General features: G+C 45.4%; 1 protein-coding gene across 3 annotated transcripts in view; it reads right to left on the reverse strand.

The window, feature by feature from the left end:
- Positions 1-21,688, reverse strand: part of PDS5B (PDS5 cohesin associated factor B) — a 772,490-nt gene that overhangs the window by 599,454 nt on the left and 151,348 nt on the right. The window lies entirely within an intron of this gene.

Raw genomic sequence — 21,688 nt, forward strand, 5'->3', positions numbered from 1 at the left:
TTCCCTCTATGTCGACTTCATAAAGTCTTTGTTTCAGAGTGTCATGGTCAACCATGTCAAAGGCAGCTGAGAGGTCCAAGAGGAGTAGCGCAGCAACCCCGTTGCGGTCAACTGTATTCTTTAGGTCATCCCAGATGGCAAGGAGGGCAAATTCAGTGCCTCTTCCCGGACGGAATCCTGTTGGGAAATCTGAAAGTATGTCATGATTGGGGACAATCTGATGCAGGTTCAATGAGTCTAGGCCGGTGAATATTGTTTTTGGATGGGTCATATTGGTTTTATCAAACCAAATGTTAAGGTCACCCAGAAAGCATAGGTTGGAGTGTATTGTTATCAGGTTTGAAACTGTGTCTAGAAGTGCGTCTGGGAATGTTGCCTTGCTAGGTGGAGGTCTGTAAAGGAGCAGGAAGTTACAGGTGGAAGACTGTAGGATTGAATCTTGTTAGAAGAGCCTCACAATTCTTAATGGAGATGTTGTCAACTTTAGTGATATATATTGTTTGCCTGAATACAACAGCTAGACCACCTCCTTTTTTGGCTATACGATTTTGGGTGATGATTTGATAGCCTAGAGGAATGGCTTCATGCAGGACTGGAGCCATATCCTCTCCCAACCATGATTCGGTTATGAATAGTATGTCTGGTTTTGCATCTGTGAGAATGTCGCAGATGTGATGCTTGCTTTTAGAGAGGGATCGAGCATTTATTAGAAGACCGTGTAGAGAGAGGCCTATGGTGATAGTGGGACTTTGTTTTGTAGAAGAGTGATCAGTATTGTGTGGGTGTGTAGCAGGTGTGCTTTTAGTGCTGGTATTAGCTGTATTAGGATAGCAATCGTGCTGCTGTTCTTTATCGTGTTCCTCATCCAGCATGCTAAGAAGACATTTTGATGGGTCTGCATGTGTATGTGTTGGAGATGGTGTTTGAGAGTGAGTTGGAGTGCTGTGTTGCTTTTGTGGTGTAACATTGTTGTGAGGTAGACTTGGGGAAGCAAAGTTGTGAGGTGTGGCATGTTGCTCATATTTTGTGCGTGTGTTTAAGGCGGAAGGTGTATGAGTCTGGGGAGGTGGTGCAGCATGTGGGTCATGTCGTAATGTTCTAAATTTTCCAATGGATGAGAGGCGGTTAGAAGGAAGGTGCTGTATTGCTGTATCTGTGTTAGGTGTGGTGAAAGAGTGAAAGCTTGGCATTGGAGTTTGTTCCTTTGTGTGCTTTGAAAGGTGGTTATATGTATGTATTTTGTGATGGTAAGTATTATGAGGTGTTGCGCTCTGAAGATCTTGTTGTGCTGGTGTGTGTGATATGTTTTGCTTTTGAGGTATAGTGAAAAGGGGTGCTGATGTATATGTTTCATGCACTGGATTTGGTTGTGTAGTATTGTTTGTGAGAGGAGGTTGTGACAGAGGGGGTGGTGATGTGTTTCTGAGTAGTGTATGTTGTGTGTAGGAGGGAATGAAGTAGAGGTGAGAGTGTTTATCTTAGACTGGTTTGTTTCAAGAGTTACAAAGTGTGGTGGTGTGCAGTGTGTGTGTTGTGAGTTAGTGTTATTATGGTAGAAGAGAGAGGAGGGTGTTTGTTGGACAACTGATGGAAGGATCATTATATGTTTGTTAGTGATAAAAGGAGGACTGTTAGGTGTAGTTACAGCAGGGAGAGTGTGTCTGAGTGGGATGTAGTTATGTATGGTGTTGATTGGCGTCGTGTTGGTGATGAGTATATTGGTTAGTGGTATAAGATAGAGTTGTGTACTGTTTGTGGGTGATGGTGGATATGTGTGGTAGTTGGGAGAGTAGCGTGTGTAGATGTGGTTTGGTTGGGTTGGTGGTGCATGCTGGTACATTAATCTGTGCATAGTGTTGTGCGTGGTGTATATTTGGTGTGAGTGTGTTGCTCTGTTTGTGGTTGTGGATGGTGTGGCTGGGTATTGCTAAATGAGAAAAAGGGCAGCATCTGGCCCTAGTCCCGACCAGTCTCGAACAGGCTCAAACCGGCAACTAGGCTTGTCCTCTCCGCCCTTAGCTGAGACGCCCTAAGCCTGGCCTTTTTTGTAGCCCTAGTAATCGGGTGATCCCTTCAGCCAATGGGAACCCTAGCCCTAACACTATCCAATCACAACACTAACCCTACAATCTAGAACCAATAGGAGACCAGGACCTTACAGCCAATCTTAGCCCTAGTCCAAGCACCCAATCAGTTCAAAAACCCTAATCTCTATGTCCAATAAAGGCCTTTGCCCTACCACTAGTCCCAACCAAAGTCCAAGCAGCCAATAGTACAGGTAGCCCTAGTCCCTATTTCCAATAGAAAGCCTAACCCTACTCTTAGTCCCACAACTGGTCCAACAACCAATCGCACCAGAAGTCCTAAATAGCTACTTCCAATTAAAGGTCTAACCCTAGCCCTAGTCCCACCCTACTCCCAACAACCAAAAACATAGGAAGCCCTAGTCTCTACTTCCAATAGAAATCCTAACCCTAGCCCTAGTCCCAACCCTACAATGATTGAATCACAGACCGAGAAACCAATCAGAACCCTCAAATACCCAACCAATGAGGACATTAACCCTAACCCAATAGAAACACAAGATACAACCACCGATCAGTGTAAACTTGTGCCAACCACTAGCAGACCATATACGTTCCCAGCGACCTCAGACAAGGTTTGCTGGCCAGGGAGTTGGAAACTGCTTCTCCTGTTCAGAATCTCCGAGGAGAGAGACAGGCTGAATCCAGTTTGGACTTCTGCAGGTAAAGGCTTCTCTAACTCGAAATCTAACAATACTGTTTGAATAAAGCTTTACTCCCCCTGCTGGCCAAAAAACGAAGTGCACAGGCCCCAGTAAATACAGTTTTAACAGCTCACAGAACCACCCTCTGATGCAGAAAATCCCTGTTGCAGGGGGGCTGGCCTCACTGACTTGTGAATGCAAAATGGTGGCTGGGGGTGCACTGTTTTAGCACTCAGGTCTAAGCACAGAGCAAAGGAGAAATTTGGAGGGAAAACAGATGTCACCAAGGAATGAGAGGGACAAACTACAGGAGTTGGACTGCAAATCCCACAATTCCACACACTAAATGGAGGCCATCATGGGCAGGGAAAACCACAAATTTAAAACACAACAAAGGTGATAAAATATGCAATTACAGGCAGGCTAAAACTACAATTTCTGTAACAACCACCGGCATAGACAGTAAACACAGAAAGTGAAAATCGCTGTTTAAACAACTTTTTGTCTTGGGAAGAGACAGCACTAGTCTGTCTACTTACCACTTCCTGGACTCTGCTCACTGCACCATAATGGCTTCACTGAACACAGACAAGTTTGATATCAAACTTCTCAGCACATTAAACCCACACTGATGGCAGTGTGGGATTTAATGTAAAATGCACTACAGAGGGCATCTTAGAGATGCCCCCTGAAACCTAACGTCTGGGCTGAGTGGCTGGAGAGGCTGCCACACAGCAGACATGTTGCTAGACCCCTGGGTGGAGAGCCCCCGCTCTCCTGGGCCTGCAACAATGCACATCCTGGCCGAGGTGCTAGATCTCCTCCCCCAGGCTGGGCAGGGGGAAGCTGTGAGCTTCGCCAGACCATTTGCTGTACCCAGCAACTGGCCCCCACCAGTCCTGACCCCCACACTGGTGGGAAGACTGGCGAGAAAAACTACGTCAGGAAGGGGGTTGCCAGCCTGTGCCAACCCCACCCCTCAGGTGGGGGAGACTAGGTGAAGCACGACCCCAGGCTCCGGCCATCTTGAAGATGGGGAGCCCTGCCCAATCACAGCTAGGCTACTGCCCGCCTCCCCCAGGAGAGGAGCAGGCTAGGGGGTGTACCCACCCCAGGACAGGGACCTATTGGTCCCTATCCTTGTCCCACGTGTAACGTCCCTAAATTCAGTATTTAGGGGCTACCTGAACTTTCCTTCCTGAGATCCAGATACCGAAACAAGAAAGAAGAACAAGAAACAAGAAGACCTGCCGTGCAGCTGCTAAGAAGAGGAAGACACCAACTGATTTGGCCCCAGCCCTACCAGCCTGCCGACCCTCGAACCTGCTCCTGCTAAACCCTTGGTCAGCAACCTCAAAAACCCCAGAGGATCTGACTGCCTTGTGACTCTGACTACCTGGGTCTCCCACGAGCAGGGGTACTGCTCAAAGCAAGTAACAACCCTGGAATCAGCCCGGAGTCGCGAACCCTGCACACTCTGCACCCGCCAAGCCTGGCCTGTGCAGGAGTGAACAGAGACCCTGTGGACATCCCCCCTGCAATTCTGACTTGGAATCCAGAGCCCAAGGACCCTCCCCGACGACCCCGACGACGCCTGCAGCCTAAGGACAAAGGACCCCTACGACCGCGACCAGCCGGGGGTAAGATTTCCCGACCTCAAAAGACACCCCTGCACCCGGCGCCACACGGCCCCCTGCGCCCAACTCCTGGGTGCCTACCTATCCTCCAAGATCCCAACTTACCCCTCGAAGTGTTGGTCGCTCCTGAAGATCCACCGTCCCCGAGCCTGCAGCCTTTGTTCCCCTTTCAAGATACTCATTGGATAACATTGAGCACCAGACGGCTCAAAAGCACCCTGCACCTAGCCGCCCGAGTGCCCTTTGCAGTGCAACCTGTACCCTATTCTACTTCCCCATTTGCCCTGAGTAAGTGACCAGGAGCCCAGCTCCCACAGCCGCGTGGCCTGCTAGCCAGCAGCCACCAACCGAGGCCCCCTGCCTCTCGTTGGATAACATTGGGCCTAACTACCTCTGCACCCGGCCGCCGCTGTCGGTGTACTAACTGTACCTACCTGACCCTAGGGGGACCCCCAAATCTATGCCCAGAACCTTAACTTCACCAGTCGAGTACTCACCTGAAAACCGATGACTCACTTTCCTGCCATAGGATAACATTGACTGGTTTGACTCGAAAAATCTTCTAAGTGTAAAGTTTTGAAACTTTAAAATATTCATCTAAAATCAGCCGAATAACGAATTTCGAACTATTCACCTATGACCAGGAGAGAAGCCAGTACTGTACCTTGTAGCCCAGTATTGAACCGCAAAAATAATCACAACCGTATTTGTTAGTAATCTAAATTTCTGCCATAGGAAACCATTGACTGCTTTTCTGTGAAATTTCTTCCAAGTGTGAAGTTTTGAAAAGTTTGAATATTCATCTAAAATCAGCCAAATATCGAAATCCGAAGTACTCACCTGTAATCAGGAGAGAAGCCAGTGCTGTATCTTTTAGCCCAGTACTGAACCGCAAAATTAATCACAACCGTGGTTACTAGTAATCTAAATTTCGTCCATAGGAAACCATTGACTGTTTTTCAGTGAAATTTCTTGTCTACTTTTGAAAATTACAAATATTCCTTAAAAATCGTACCTACTACTGAAACTTAATTGCTTACCTGTTTTAAGTAGAGACCCCAGTGCTGGACTTAGGAGCCCAGTCCTGGATTACAAAAGTAACAAGAACGTACTTTAACTGCAACTTGATTTTCCTCCCATTGGATAACATTGACAGATTTTCATTGAAAAGTTTCCTAGTATGAACTTTTGAAATAGCTTTATATATTTCTTAAAAATCATAGCAATGGCCAAATCGTTTTTGCTAAACTGTTTCCAGTTTAGACCCTAAGACTGAATGTATGATCCAGTCCTGGGACTACCAAAGTAATCGATAAAGTAACTAGCTGCATTTATGTCGAAAACCCATTGAGCTCAATGTTAACTTATGTTTAGAATTTATTTAATTATTTACTTGTGTTGCCTACTGCAACCATTGTACCTATTGTGTTTACTACGTTTATTGCTTCTTGGCAAAGTAATTATATGAGAGTACTCATATCGAGAAAAGTACATTTTTATACCTGTTGGTTCTAAAGATAAAACAACTATATCTTGATATAAAAACAATTGGCCCAGAGTTCAGTCCTTGAGTGTGTGAAACCTTTTGCTGACTAAGTGTGTACAACAAATGCTTTACACTGTCCTCTGGTACTGCCTTAATGCTCGACCAAGCTACCACTTTAGAGAGTAAGGTCACACCTGGCTTTAACCTCTGTTATACCTCTGGGGTTTGTGGACTCTATACACACTGTACCTTATTCTGGTCCAGTATATATAGAGCCACTTTCTCACAGTGACAATTGGGGAAGTAGAACTTCTCTCCTGAATTGGATTGTAGAAGGAAACATGTGGTTCAAAATTATACAGGATAAATCTGAAACACAATACAGTTATGTAAGCCCTAGGAGTGCTTTGGTTCATGAAGGAGTAAGTGTGCTTGTTTTGTTCTGAACAGTTTGAAGGGTACATCCCTACTACACATACACACACACACTGGAAACAAAGGTTAATGTGAAGTTATTGTTAGGTGTCAATGCCAGTTGCAACATAACATTGTAAACAGAAAAAAACACTTGAATGAACCTGTTCAAGTTAAATGAAATAACTAATAAAAGTCCTGAAGTAAATATAACTCGCACTCCCACCATGCACACTGTTGCCATCAATGATGTAATTTGAGATCTCTGGAGTGATGATCAATTATGTCAGAGAAAAGTCAAATGTATGGGGGCTGTGGGAGGAGGTGAGACTGTCTCCGCCAAGTGGTGCGGGCTAAACATTTGGGGAGAAACTGACATAGGCCGCATGCAGAGAATCCGGAGGACACAGAGCAGTTATGGGGAGCCGCTTAGACCCTGCTGCTTGAGGTTTGGAAGTGAGATATAGATTGGTGCATGCTGGGAGAGAGGATGGTTTACGAAGGCAGAGGATGCCCCCAAAAATGGGCAAAATCTGGAATAACTGGAACACCTACAGGGGCAATATCTGCAGAGACCCCATCCTACCCAATACTGATGAGACATCGCCAGGGAGTGCCGCCAACTAAATGTCAGGAGAGGAAGGGAGGGAGGGAGATGAAATTGACAATTGATGAGAGCTTAGGATGTGCAAAAGTGCAAAGTTACTAACAGTATGTAATATTTAAAATACCAATAAAAATATATGGAAAAAAATTAATTGTGTTATAAAAAAAAAGTCATATTGATGTACTATGTGAGGGTATAAGCCTGTGTAAGGCTCAGAAAGTGTATGGGGGTCCCGGCACGCGCTCTCCATAAACCCCCTGGTCAGCTCCTTCCCTCAGCTATCAGCAGCACATATTTCCAGGCAAGTAATTATGCTCCTTACGTCTAGGTACTTTTTTAGATTATTATATTATGATCTAGACCAAACCAAAGGTATGCTCAAACATAAATCACAGCAGTCAACTGGACTATACATATCCGTGTCGCAGATCTGCAGTACTAATAAAGAAAATTATGTTATGTTTTTGGCCCCGGGGACATGCCTCTGGGATCCCCCCTCCTGCACCTGGCCTAGGGGAGCAGGGTATCCCTACACTACTGCCCTATATGATGTTTTACTTAGTTTTTCAGGCCAGGGGACTGAGTTCTCGAGTCCTGCTGCCGACACATCTTTGTTGATGCTGTAGCAGCCAAACAGATCTTAGCTTAAGATTGGTCAGCTTCGCAGATCCCTTGCAGCATGATATATGCATATATTTTTAACTTTAATTTCTCAAAAACTACTGAACGGATTTACACCAATTCAAGTTTGGAAGAAAATGTGCTTCTTTTTGAAATTCTAGTCAACCGTTTTGGCTGTAGCAATATCTAATTTTCCGCTGGAAAATTGCATGGGGAAAATGCGTTTTGGTAGCTTCCCCCTTCGGGATGGTTTCGGGTATGTGTGCGTGTGAATGTGCATGTGCGAGTGTGCGTGTGAATGTGCATGTGCGAGTGTGCGTGTGCGTGTGTGTGTGTATATATATATACACACATACATATACATATATATATATATATATATATATATATATATATATATATATATATATATATATATATATATATATTTAAAACCAAACCTACATGTATTTGCTATTCAAAGAGTGCCAGGTCCTTCCATGCACGGTCAATCGAAGCAGGGATTGGCTATCAGAATATTATTTGTGTACAGTCTCGCCAGAGGCCACACTAAATGCAATGTTAATGACCTTAAAACAGTTACACCAAAAAATAATAACACTTAAAAGCAAAATGTAGTTAAATACCACATACCAAAAAATTATTCTACATTTAGAGTTATATGTCACTGTGATGAAGGTAATGGAATATATAATCTGATCTGTAAAATGATTTGCAACATTTGTTATTTCATCTGTTTCGTTACATGTGTGATCATCCGCATTGCAGTTGGTGTGGGAGTTATGACTTATGGAAGTTATGGATTGTGCTCCTAATCATAACCAGGACATGTCTCCTTTTTCATTTCTAAACCATAACTGCATTTCAACTTGCTTATTTGGTCAATTTCAGAGGGTTTTTTAAGTATACATTAAGGTGTTGTGTCAAAGTCAACCCTGACTTCACTTTAACCTTTGATTTTATTCAGTTAAAATTACACACACGCACACACTTGTATTTTGAGGCAACACACATTTATTATTATTTTGAGAAGTCATGTTGCAGGTAAAAAGGTAACTGCTGGATTTGAATAGGGGGTTGATTTGAGAATTTAGAGAAAGCCTTTCAATAAACCGGACTACGATGCAAAACGATTTAATGGTGGAAGGTCTAAGCTCAGAGAGCATGGGCAAAAAAGCAAAAAGGCCACAAAAGAAAAGATACTCTACATTGACTTTCTCGATAACCTCTGGATACAATCAAATTCTGGAAAGGTAAAAGCCCAGTTAATGTATACCTCTTGTTTAAAGGAACTGGAGAGTTAAAAATTGAAAAAGATTTTCCACAAAGCACGTGCGGAAATACTACAAACTGTGCCTCAAGCCTTCGGGTCTACAAAGTAAGCACTGCCAACAGAGTGACGAGAATAGGTATTAAACATTGACTACAGTGTCCAGTTCTAGGAAACTGGACAGGCTATAATTAATCATACAGGCAAAGTAAGAGTCTGAATCTTAATTGACAAAGAAGGAACCATTCATATAACCAGTTTCATATTTACCCATCTCGATTCAGGAAATCAGATGGAATGTGGCTGAGAGTCCTGCAGTATGGCCAGTCCATATCACTCTACAGAAATGTCCTTGAGAGCACACTTCAAAGATGTATCTATTACTGGGTGAAGTAATTCATCCAATTTGAAGGGGCCAAGATTGGTCTATCTATAGAATTATGTTGCAGAAGAATGCCCAAACCAAAATATTATTTGAAAAAAACAGCCTTTATGATTTATGTTCTTGGACCACAGGCCAATCTGTGATAACTAGGCAGTGTACACTGTGGCTAATGTTTACCACTGGTGTCCAAGGTCCCCAGCACTGTTGTACTCCCAGTTGGACAATCAACTTCAAAAGAGGAGTAAAGCAGAGTGGTCAAGGTTTACACGTTGACGTAGTAGGCATTAGAAAAAGCCATTGACCATCAAAGCCAATCTCCAATAGCAGACAGCAGGTTACCAATTCTTGTTACTAAAAAAGGGAAATCATTACTCTCAAAAAGTAAATTTAGAACTGCTGTTCAAGCAATCATACTCTCGCAACTTCATGATGTCAGTGCAGTGTGCAACAGACTCCCAGACTTCAAGCTAACTCTATTTAAAGACACTACATGCAGCAGCGCAACTCTTAAAAGATCTGAAGAAATAGGAACCCAACTGGCTGCCCCTACCAGCCCACACTATCCTTAAAACCATTTTCATATTCTACAAAGCTATCCAAACAGGCAGCTATCTCCTGCCCATCTCGCTGAAAAGCTCAGAGTTTCTGGTCACCCTCACCACACCCACAACCAGGATACATCAGACTAGTGATGAAAAAGGCAACTGGCCTTCTCCGTCAATGCATCTATGATCTGGTACAACAACCCCATATCAATCAGGGCTGCCTAAACCCTCTCCAATTAGGAAAGAACAAAAGACAAACCTTTTTAGAGACCACAACTTCGTGATCCAGCAACTTTCACTTTCCTCTTAGAACCCAGCTACCTCACCAATCACAAGCGGTCTGTGTATTTGCCTTGGGCCCTGTTCAGTACTCTGCTGTGGTTTAGCTTGGTTTGCACACTGTAATCACATACAAACATAAAAGCTCTAATACTGCACAACATCACAGATTTGTGGAACATGAATAAAAAGACTGTTTCCATCAGTTAATAGGTCTCTTTATGGATGGATCAACTGTTAAAAGATTTCCAATAGATCTTTGTTATTTCGAAAGATTTCATGCCTTTCTTAGAAGATTCTGCTCAATGTATCAGTCTCTACAATGCTATAAATGTGGGTTTCTTTACTAACTAATAGTGTTACGGGGTTTTCACATCACTTAAAAATGGTAAAGATGTCATGCCTTCCTGTTGATTTAGGTAGAAAATTATTTGTTGCATTAACAGTATAAACTGGAATGGAGTTTGTACCTTGAAGTCCTCCTTCCCAAGCTTCATGACAGAGGTTGATTTGGCAAGTAGGCCCCTTGGAGACATAAATTCCCTCTCTTGGAGCCACTATGAAGGAAAGGGACATCTAGAATATGTCACTTGTGTTTAATATGCCTAACCCATTAGCAGAACTGAGAACTAACTGGGAAGCAGAGGAACGAGGGCTGGACACAAACTAGAAATGGTTTTATCTCATGTAATTTAAATACTTTCACAAAGCCTACCATCACCCCAAAAGTCTGGAAAATAGACAGAAACTATGACCCTCATTGCCTCAGATGCAAAGTCTCAACAGCGTTGAATTTCCATACAATATAGGATGCCCTATTGTCAGTAGGTATGGTCGCAAAAACGTGACATTCTTGAGAGAATTGTGGCATATACCTTCGTAGTTAACCCTAAAAATGCAATTTCTGTAAATATGCAAGATAATGGGGAGGGAGGCGACAAACATTTGCACACTGACCGCAAGAGATTTGGTTATTGTAAAGAGGGCTATTGCATGGTATTTGTGGTGGGGTACAGCACTTCCATTCGCAGAAGGTTTTAGTAGAATGGACTACTAGGCAAAGGTAGAGAAATATCTACAAAAATATAGGATGTGCACATAAATACCAAAAGATATAAGGAGGATGGATTTTTCATCAATTGTTAAGCAACGCAAACCATAACAACACTTTAAATGTCAAGCTAAATGTACGCTGAAACTTGGGATCCTGTCCGTTGTAGTTTGGCTTTGTGTTTTAAAAGTAATAAAAAGATGAATGTTGCAGCAATTACTTTTATGGGTCTTGGTGTGGATTTGTCCAGCAAAACAGTGTAATTGCTTATTGTTAAAAGACTGCTAGGTGCTTGATCGAGTCCAGAGTATCTATAGGATAAGTTATGCAAAGGATTGTTTTATTAAGATGGGTCATCCTGAAATTTTCTATCACCCAGAGTCTTTGACCAAGGAGGATTTTCACTGGAGTAAAAAAGATTTTGTAACCTGGAGGGCCAGGGAGAAGTTCCTTCTGCACATGGATAAGCAAGTACGTTATAGCTTTTTTTCCCATTACAGAGCACCCTTTTAACTGAACCATATCTTGTACTCAATCGGTCTGATCACCATTGATTTCCGTTAATCAACTTCAGCTTGAATTGAATACACCATTTACTAGATGTTCTCTGGGGTAGTTCATACGGCATTACCACCTTTCCCTGTAGCTGTGATAACCGCTCGGCCCAGGACACTTTGCACTTTAAAAAATGTAAATCCAGTATTTGTAAAGCCCACAGCTACCCAGAGGCATCCAGCGCTGGGGGCCGTCGGGGAGATTAACCAAGCTATTGCCCAGAGTCACATGGTGCTAGGCTGACCTGCCACCAGTGCCGGGGATCGAACCGTGACCCGCGACATTTGAACTAAGTGGATCTAAGTGGTGGAAAGTGACTTAATATTCATTTCCCATTATCTTTTATTCAAATTACACTGACAGTATGGAGGAGTGTTCTTTCTTAGGAATCAACAAAAGTCTGCAAGATAAATCTTTGCCAGAAGGTTTGGAAAAATGTCAAAAAGCAAAACTTGTGCTTCTGCGAGGACAGTATTCATTATGATGTGAAGTACGTGTCCAAAAATTTGTGCAGAGAAAAAAGTGGTTACCATTCCTCTACGGTGTTGAATGTCTTCTTCAGGAGGAAGAAAAATGGTAATGGTGATTCAGTATTTCAAGTCTCCCTCTTGGATTGTGAGAAAAAGTGGCAGCTCCTGTTGACATAGGAGATCCCTGCCATTTGTATATCCAGAACCTTAACCCCTTGCATGCTGGTGACTAACCACAGCCGTCACGCTCCGTGGTGCTCGTGTGCTGATGACGGCTGGGGTTCGTCATGGCCCCGCCCTGTTCATTTGTTTACCGCACAGCGGCGGAAACGGGCCAGCAGCGAAGGGGTTAAAGTCTAGGTCAGCTCGAATATTCCTAGGGCTGGAAAGTCTATCAATATATCAATCAATCAGGAGTTTGTTAAAGCGCGACTACTCACCTGTGAGGGTCTAAAGGCGCTAGGGGTGGGGGGGTTTGGGGGGTGCAGGTTCCACTCCATCAAGGAGGGGGTCTGTCGAAGAGCCAGGTTTTGAGGTTTCTTGCGAAGATGGGGAGCGATGTTGTCTGTCTGAGGTGGAGCGGAAGGGCGTTCCATGCTTTGGCCGCGAGGAAGGAGAAGGAACGGCCTCCCGATCTGGTCTTTCTGGTGCGAGGGACCACGGCGTAGGAAAGCTGGGCTGATCGTAGGGTCCTTTGGGGTGCGTGGAATTTGAGTCGGCTGTTCAGGTATGCTGGTCCGGTGCCGTGGAGGGCCTTGTGTGCGTGGGTGAGCATCTTAAAGGTGATTCTCGCCTCGACGGGGAGCCAGTGGAGTGTGCGCAGGTGCTGGGAGATGTGGCAGTGTTTTGGCAGGTTGAGGACCAGTCTTGCAGCGGCGTTCTGGATGTTCTGTAGCTTGCGGATGAGGTTTTTGTTTATTCCGGCATAGAGTGCGTTGCCGTAGTCGAGTCTGCTGGTGACCAGGGCGTGAGTGACTGTCTTTCGGTGTTCGAGGGGGATCCATTTGAAGGTCTTACGAAGGAGGCGGAGGGTGTGGAAGCAAGAAGATGAGACAGAGTTGATCTGGCGGTCCATTTTGAGCTCGGAGTCCAGGATGATTCCCAGGTTGCGTGCGTGGTCTGTGGGGGTTGGCGGGTTTCCGAGGGCGGTGGGCCACCAGGTGTCGCTCCAGGCGTCTGGGTTTGGGCCCATGATGAGTACTTCTGTTTTGTTGGTGTTTAGTTGTAGGCAGCTGTTTTTCATCCATTTGGCGACGGCTTCCATGCCTTCTCGAAAGTTGCGTCTGGCGGTGTTGGGCTCGTTGGATAGGGAGAGGATGAGCTGGGTGTCGTCTGCGTATGACACGATGTTGAGTCCGTAGGTTCTGACGATGGGGGCAAGTGGAGCCATGTAGACGTTGAAGAGCGTCGGGCTGAGGGAGGAGCCCTGGGGGACTCCGCAGGTGGTAGGTGTGGGGTCCGAGAGGAAAGGGGGGAGTCTGACCCGCTGCGTCCTGCCGGAGAGGAAGGAGCAGATCCAGTTGAGGGCCTTGTCCTGGATTCCTGCATCGTAGAGTCTGCCTATTAGGGTGCGGTGGGAGACTGTGTCGAATGCCGCTGATAGGTCGAGGAGGATGAGGGCTACTGTTTCTCCTTTGTCCAGTAAGGTGCGGATGTCGTCTGTTGCGGCGAGGAGGGCGGTTTCCGTACTGTGGTTTTTTCTGAAGCCGGATTGGGAGGAGTCGAGGATGTTGTGTTCTTCAATGAATGTGGCGAGTTGGCTGTTGATGGCTTTCTCGATGACTTTCGCTGGGAACGGGAGCAGGGAGATGGGTCTGTAGTTTTTGAGGTCGGTGGGGTCCGCTGAGGGTTTCTTCAGGAGGGGGTTGACCTCGGCGTGTTTCCAGTCGTCGGGGAACGAGGCGGTCGCCAGGGAGCGGTTGATGGTGTGGCAGAGCATGGGTGCGATGGTGTTGGCGGCTCTGTTGAAGATGTGGTGGGGGCAGGGGTCCGTGGGGGCCCCTGAGTGGATTGACTTCATTGTCTTCAGTGGGTCTTCGGTGGTGAGGGCTGTCCAGTCATCAATCGCTGGTTTCCGGGTGTAGGGGTGGTTGGTGAGGGTTCAGTGTGTTGGTTGTCTTCGTCGAAGTTGTCGTAGATGCTCTTGATTTTGTGATGGAAAAAGATGCTGAGTTTGTCGCAGAGGTAGGGATGTCGGTAGACTCGCTCGTGGGTTGGGCGAACTCCTTGATGATGCTGAAGAGTTCCTTGCTGTTGTGTGCGTGGGTGGAGATTCTGTCTTCAATCGCTTTTTTCCTCGTTTCTCTGATGAGTTGATGGTGGGCGTTGGTGGCGGCTCTGAAGTTGTTGTGGGCTTCTGTGGATTTGGTGTTTCTCCAGGGCTTTTCGAGGCGGCGGCATGTGCGCTTGGACTCTCGAAGTTCGGTGGTAAACCATCTGGCTTTCTTGGCACGGGTATTGTTGTTTTTCTTGAGGGGGGCTATGGTGTTGGTGCTGTCCGAGATCCATCTATGCAGGGTTCGGGCTGCGGTGTTGGGGTCGTCGTTTTCCGCGATGGTTGGGGTGGAGTTGTTGAGTGAGGAGGTGAGCTGGTCATCTGTGATTTTGGTCCAGTTTCTTTGTGGAAGCAGGTGCTGGTGTCTGTGGATGATGGGTGTTCTGAAGGTGAAGTGGACGCAACAATGGTCGGTCCATGGGAGTTCAGTGGTGTGGCTGAAGGTGATGGAGTTTCCTGTAGTGAAGAGGGGGTCGAGGGTGTGTCCTGCTGAGTGCTTGGGCTCGGTCACGATCTGCCGGAGTCCAATGTTGTGAAGGTTGTCCAGGAGGCATGTGGTGTTGGGGTCCAGTTGATTGTCGAGGTGGAAGTTGAGGTCTCCCAGCAGGGTGTAGTTGGTGGATGCGATGGCCTGCGGGGAGATAATGTCCGTGATGGAGTTGGCGAAGGGTCCGCAGGGTCCAGGGGGTCGGTAGATGAGGGTTCCTCGGAGGACACCGGTGGGGCTGGCCAGTACCTTGAAGTGAAGGTGTTCCATCAGTTTTGTGGACTCGTCAGGGAGTGTGCTCAGGCGGAGGCTGGATTTGTGGACGATGGCGATCCTCCTCCTGGGTGGGTGGGGCGGTCCTTCCTGGAGATCTTGTATCCTTGGGGGATGGCGATGGCGATGTCCGGTCCCGAGGTGGTGTTGGTCCAGGTTTCGGTGAAGAATGCTACATCTGGGGTGGTGCTGTCGAGGAGGTCCCAGATTTCTGTGGCGTGTTTGTGGAGGGATCGGACGTTAAGGAGGATGCATTGCAGGGTCTTCGGTTCGGTTGTGTTCTTGTCGACGGGTTGTGCTGGATCCGTGTTCTTGGCGGTGCTGCAGGTGTGCGGGCAGCGGTGACAGCTGAAGGGTCCATATGTGTCGGCTGGTGATGCTAGCTTGCAGTTGTTGTTGCAGCCTGGGTTGAGTGCGTGGAGTGCTGCTGGGTCGTAGCGTTGGCGGGGCAGAGGTCCAGGGTTCCTGGTGCTGGTCGCGGACGGGTCGCAGACGGGCTCAGACGTGCTTGCCTTTGACACGCCTTCGGTGCACCAGCGGCGCGCCCGCAGCCTGCGGCTGCACAGCGGCCGCGCAGTGGCCGCCATTAAGTAGGGGTCGGGTAGGGCTGGACAGCTGGGAGGCGTGAGGGGAGCTGGATTGGGCCGGTCGCGCTTGGGGGGGGGGTTTGGGCTGCGGGGGCAGCAGCGGCGGGGAAAGGTAAAGGGAGGAAAGAAGGGATAAAGAAAAAAAGGGAAAATAAGCAGAAATAAGGCACAAAAGAGCAGAGATGCAGAAAAGAGCAGAAAGGTGAAAGATAGAAAGGGTAGAAAAACGAGTAAAAACGAGTGAAGGAGCAGAGGGAGAGAAAGGGAAAATGGGCAGAAATAAGGCACAAAAGAGCAGAGGTGCAGAAAGGTGAAAGATAGAAAGGGGAGAAAAACGAGTGAAGAAGCAGAAAGAAAGAAAGGAGACAGAGGTCCACTGGACCACCAGCGATGAGGCGCAGGGAAACCTGCGGGTGGAGGAGGGCCTCGATCACCAACACTCAAGAGTGCAGGGGCAAGGGCACCTCACTTAATGGTGGAGCTGCGAGGGTGGGAGAGCAATTTCACTGACAATGAGTCAGTGGTCTTGCTTCTATGAAATCTAATAACACCTCTGACCTTTAGAAATACTCTGCAGCTCTTCAAAAGATAAGTATTTATTGAAGAGCACTTGTAGAGCGCAATGTACATTGTGGTCTGAGTATCCTGGCCCTCGTGACAAACCCAGACAGATGGAGAAGGCTAGATTTACGTGGAGAACAGCTTAATTTTCAGTGCCTTCCTGAATTTTAGCAAAGGTGTGAAGCGTTATATCTCCGTTCAAGAGAAGGGCGATCTGGACACGGAAACCCCATTTAGTAAATCTGTCAAGGGAATTTCTAAGGTGGTTTTGTGCACTGACCTAAGATTACGAGCAGGAACATTATATTCAGTTTGTATACATAAGACAAGGAGCTTTGAAGATCACTTGTGTACACAGGTTGTTACATTAAATTGTTTAGGCAAAATACCTAAGCGTTGGACATATATTAAAAATAGGGGGGCAGGGGAGTGCGCCTCAGCACAATGAAGTGGATACAAAGGTCAAGGGGTCTAACTGAATTAGTGGTATCCTTTAGGATAATAAAGGCTATCCATTAGAGAACCATCTCTTTAATATTAAGACTATTCAGTTGCAACAGGCTCTTATGATTGACAGTATCAAATGCTGCAGACCGGTCTAAGAGTATTGCAACTCCTGAATTTCCCTGTCCGCAATCATTCTTCGGTCATGCATGGCAGGAATAATAAAAAAATCTGTTTCAAAGCCTAGTCAGAACCCTGCCCGAGAATCCTAGAGGATGTTCTCTTCTACAAAAGAATGTAGTTGTATAGTAACTGCCTTCTTTAATATCTTGGCTAAAAAAATGTGAGTATGGATATAGGTCTGAGGTTAGCTGGGTCTCCATGGTCAAGGGAAGACGACAATTCAGGATAACTTAAATTATAGCTTTTTTGAAGGCTAAGGGGACCTTGACTGACTCAAGGGAAGTGCTGATGACATGCATGACCACAGGAGTGATAGTGTGCTTAATACTTTTCATCATATGGGCCAGATAGCTGTCTAATTGAGAGCCAGAAGGCTGGCTGATAGAAGCTTTGGCAATCCGCTTCAGTGATAGAAGGTAGTAAAAACAGCTGTTTTTTATGCAACTAAATATTACATTCTTCTACAGGGTCTACGATGAGGGCACCAGATTTAAGATCATCCCTTATATTCATTTTATTGTAAACCAACAGTAATAAATGGTGAATCTCCGGAGAGAGAATGACGTTACAACTGGAGGCTATTGGGTTTTGTATTGTTATTATTTAAGTATTTGTAGAGCACAACAGCTACTCCAGAGTGTCCCGACGCTAGTAGTGAAATCTACGCCCATAGAAGAAGCACTTAGAAAATAGACCCCAAAAAAACAAGTTTTTAGGTGCTTCTCAAAAAGCGAGATTTCCCAAGTGGCCCGTAGTTGAGGGGGAGGAGCATTCCACTCCTTGGAGGCCATACAGGAAAAAGACATGCTGCCCCTTTTCCTCCCTTTGAACCGCGGAGTGACCACCAACAAATAATCGGAGGGCTGAAGAGATCTGGTCAGATGATATGGACAGAATCTGTTGGGACAGATTTGAAGACCCTTACGATGGAAAGCTCTAGGAGTAAGGACTAAGCCTTTGAACCGGACACAATCTTTCACAGTTAACCAATGTAGACGTTTTAGGGCTGGCTGAATATGAGCTCTGCTTAAGGGACACAACAAAGTTGGGCAGCAGGGTTCTGTACTAATTGCAATCTCCAGAGGAGATGGGCAGGGATCCCCCAGTAAAGTGAGCTGGCATAATCCAGCCTGGAAGTGATAATGTTTGCTGCTTAAGAGGAAGCAAGTAAATGTAGCATGCCAAAACAGGTACTTACTATCCCAGCCACCTGAGGCACAATAGACAGATTTGTCAAACTGCGCCCCCAGATTACGCACTACCACAGCTGGTGGGGGAGGAACATCCTGTGGCCACAAGTCGTTGTACCGGGTGAGGGTGAAGTAGGATTTCGTTCTTGCACACATTACACTGGAGACTGCTATCACGCATCCATTGAATACAGCAGACATGCAGAGTTAAAACTGAAGATGGCAATGGGAGATTTGTGATCTAGTGTGAGTAAAAGTTGCATATCCTCAGATGATCTTGGAGAGTTCTTGAGAATAATTTTTGCCGTTCTGAATCTTTTGTAATATACTCTTAACTTTCCTCAAGCCCCTGATTTTATAAGGTCATCTGTTTTCAGTATTCATGTTTATTTTGGCTACTTTAAGTATTGCGCCAAGATCTTTTAAGTTTAAGCTTCTCTCTCTGTTGGTAGGGAGTGTAGCAAGAGAGAAATGTTTTTTTTTTTGCTATTTTCTTTTGACATGGGCAAAGAAGTTCTGCATTTCATTTAATGATGTGCTGGACTCCAAAAGTATAGATTCATCGTCAATGGAGGGAGTAGATGCCTTGTAGTAAATTATTAGTGAAGGCAGGTTTGTGACCAGCTTCCAGACGTGCTTTCTGGCGGCATTATGATCTTTCTTTAAGCCTGTAATAATAATACCAAAAAAAATTCATCCAAGGGCGTTCCCGTATGCTAATAACTTTATTTCGGCCTATGTTGGTTAATATGAGATCGACAATAAGCCCCCCTTTGCGTAAACGCTTATTAACCAACTGGCTAAAGTCCAGGGAGCTGAAAATATTAAGGGTCTTCAAACTAGTTGCACTCCCTGATTCCTGCACATATGTCTAAATCACCCAACATACAAAGAAAAATTGGTTAAAATGTATTAACTCTTCTATACAATTAGCGTAGCTCAAAAAAACTTGAGGGGGACGATATGTAACGGATGCAGCTAAGAGGGCGCCCCTTTTTTTACTTTGGAGACTGGAACAGATGGTCCCATCTCTGTTGAAATGCAGGAGTTGTTTCACATTAACTGTCAATGAAAAATTAGCACCACCTCACCTTCTGGTCATGTTTATCGATTTTGTGATGTAGATACTATAAATGTTCTAGGAAAGATTTCAAATCCTCCAATACCCAGTTCTCTGGCATATAAAGACTGTGTATATGTTCAGTTCCCTTTATGCATTAGTTTTACTGATGGGTTTACTGTACAGCTGCTCAGTGTTCAAGCGGATAAACAGCGTAGACATGTTACCGATTCTGTTGTTCTGTCGGAGGTAATGAAAATAGGGGCTTAACTGCAACCTCGGAGGCGTGCTGTTCTACAGAGTGGGCTTATAACCTGCCCACAACATGCCATTTGTTGTTTTCATTCTCACTCATTTGATAGCATTCTATTTGTTATTCCCATAGGCTTCCCTACCTTTTAGGTTACTGTCTGCCAGACCTCACAGCTGTCTGCTTTGCTAAAGACATTTTGGGGACATTCAGAAAGTTGACCTAGGAATGCATTCTGCCCGTTGCTTGCCATTTGTGGTTTGTAACGCATGTTTTCTTGCTTTCCATTTGCTGGCTTGGTTTGCTTTAGGCTGTACAGCTTGAGATCTTATCTTTCCATGCACAACCCTTATTTACAGTATCCTTCCGGTGCTTCCCTTCTGTAAACAGACCAGTAAATCTCATTCTTATCGCGTCACATTTGCTGTGCTTTCAAATCAAAAAGGCAAATGTCAGGCGCCGTCTTCGGAGGCGCTTGCTTACTTTTCATTCTCTGACTTCAAAGTGAGAGCATTTATGTCACAATCTTGGTGGATACTGGGGATAGGAAGGAGTTTTTTTCTAGCACATGACAACATTTATACGAAGTATTTTAGAATTAGGAAGACAAATAATCAAAACAAATCATTACACTAGGTGATGTATTTTCACATATTTTCGCCTGTGCACCTTACACTTTTATTAGTAAAACTGTAGGTCTGTGAAAATATAATGGTCATTTCAATGGAAAATATAGTCTGTATTGACAGTGTGTTACCACATCATAAATACTCACCTCTACTCTACACCACACCACTGCACTCTCCTCTGCACCACTCCACTTTACATCACTCCACGCCACTGCACTCAGCACCACTGAACTACACGCCTCTACTCTGTACCACTCTATTCTATGCCAACACATTCTTCGCCAGTCTACTCTACACCACTCCAGTCTAGGCCACACCAATCTACTCTGCTCATTTCCACTCTACACCATTGTACTTTACGCCACTCTGCAATACAGCTCTATGCCCCTGTACTCTACACCAATCCACTGTATGATGTGTTAATCTACTCCCCACCACTGCACTCTATACCACTTTACTCTACGCCACTGCACTCCACAGCACTCTATGCCACTGAACTCTACTCTTAACCACTGCATGTTGTGATAACGCTCGCTTCGCAACTGCTCGCTTCGCCACTCTACACCACTGCACTGACACTCTACAACACTGCACTCTCCGTTACTTCACTCTGCGCTACTGCACTCTGCTACACCACTGCAATCGACCCTGCACCACTCTACAGCACTGCACTCTATGACGCTCAACTCCACTCTGTGACGCTGTACTGTATGCCACTGCACTCCATGCCACAATACTCTGCAACACTTTGTGCCAATGCACTCTACACCAATCCATTCTACTATATGCAACTCCAGTATATGCCACTCTATGTGACGCCACACTACACCACTCCAATACACAACATTCTCTGCCACTCCCAACACTCCACTCCACTCCACTCTTCCGCATTCCACTCTACAACACGCCATTCCACTCTACGACACTCCATGCCACTTACTTGCTGAACAGCAGACAAACTGGTGCATAACATGGCTAAAACAAATTAGCAAAGCCAATAGCTCTTGCATAGGCAAGACCTATTGGCTTAGCCAATGCTGGTTTTAATTAGCTCCTCCTTGGAGCATGGACCAACTATGTGCAGTTCCAAGTTTTTAAGGCTTGCTCAGTTTATCCCTGCCCCAAAGAGTACGTTGCCTTACTTGCGAGAAAAACATTTAAAATCTTTCACTTTTACATTAATGTGTACTGTTTCTGCCTGTGTTCTTATTTGTGTGTGATATATATATATATATATATATATATATATATATATATATATATATATATATTATATTATATATCTCCACCAATCCCACTTCCTCTTCAGAAAACAGGTTTGACACAGCTGGGGTCTTGTTACAACAGGGCTCTAAATTCCGCCATACAGCACCAAAATTACAGCGTATTTAGCATCAGTCTCGCGCCTGGGACGCGTTTCCGTGATTGCCTTTTTCCTGCCATTGACTACACTGACCAACATACATTCAAATCGTCAAAACCTGTAGGTCGCCATTGCCAGTATCAGATTTGCCATTCCCAAGGCTTTGCTGCCTTACTGTGGTAAGTCAATGCCAAACGATTTGGACTCTATCACCATACAGAGGTCTTAACAGTTAAGGTCACAGGCGTGCCGAGGTCTTAGTATGGAAGGTTAAGGATGAATTGAGATTACGTCAATCTCATGGTCTTAAACTTTGGCATAAACTATCTGGTGGTTGG

Source organism: Lissotriton vulgaris, chromosome 8 (genome assembly GCF_964263255.1).
Source record: "Lissotriton vulgaris chromosome 8, aLisVul1.2, whole genome shotgun sequence".
Classification (NCBI taxonomy): domain Eukaryota; kingdom Metazoa; phylum Chordata; class Amphibia; order Caudata; family Salamandridae; genus Lissotriton; species Lissotriton vulgaris.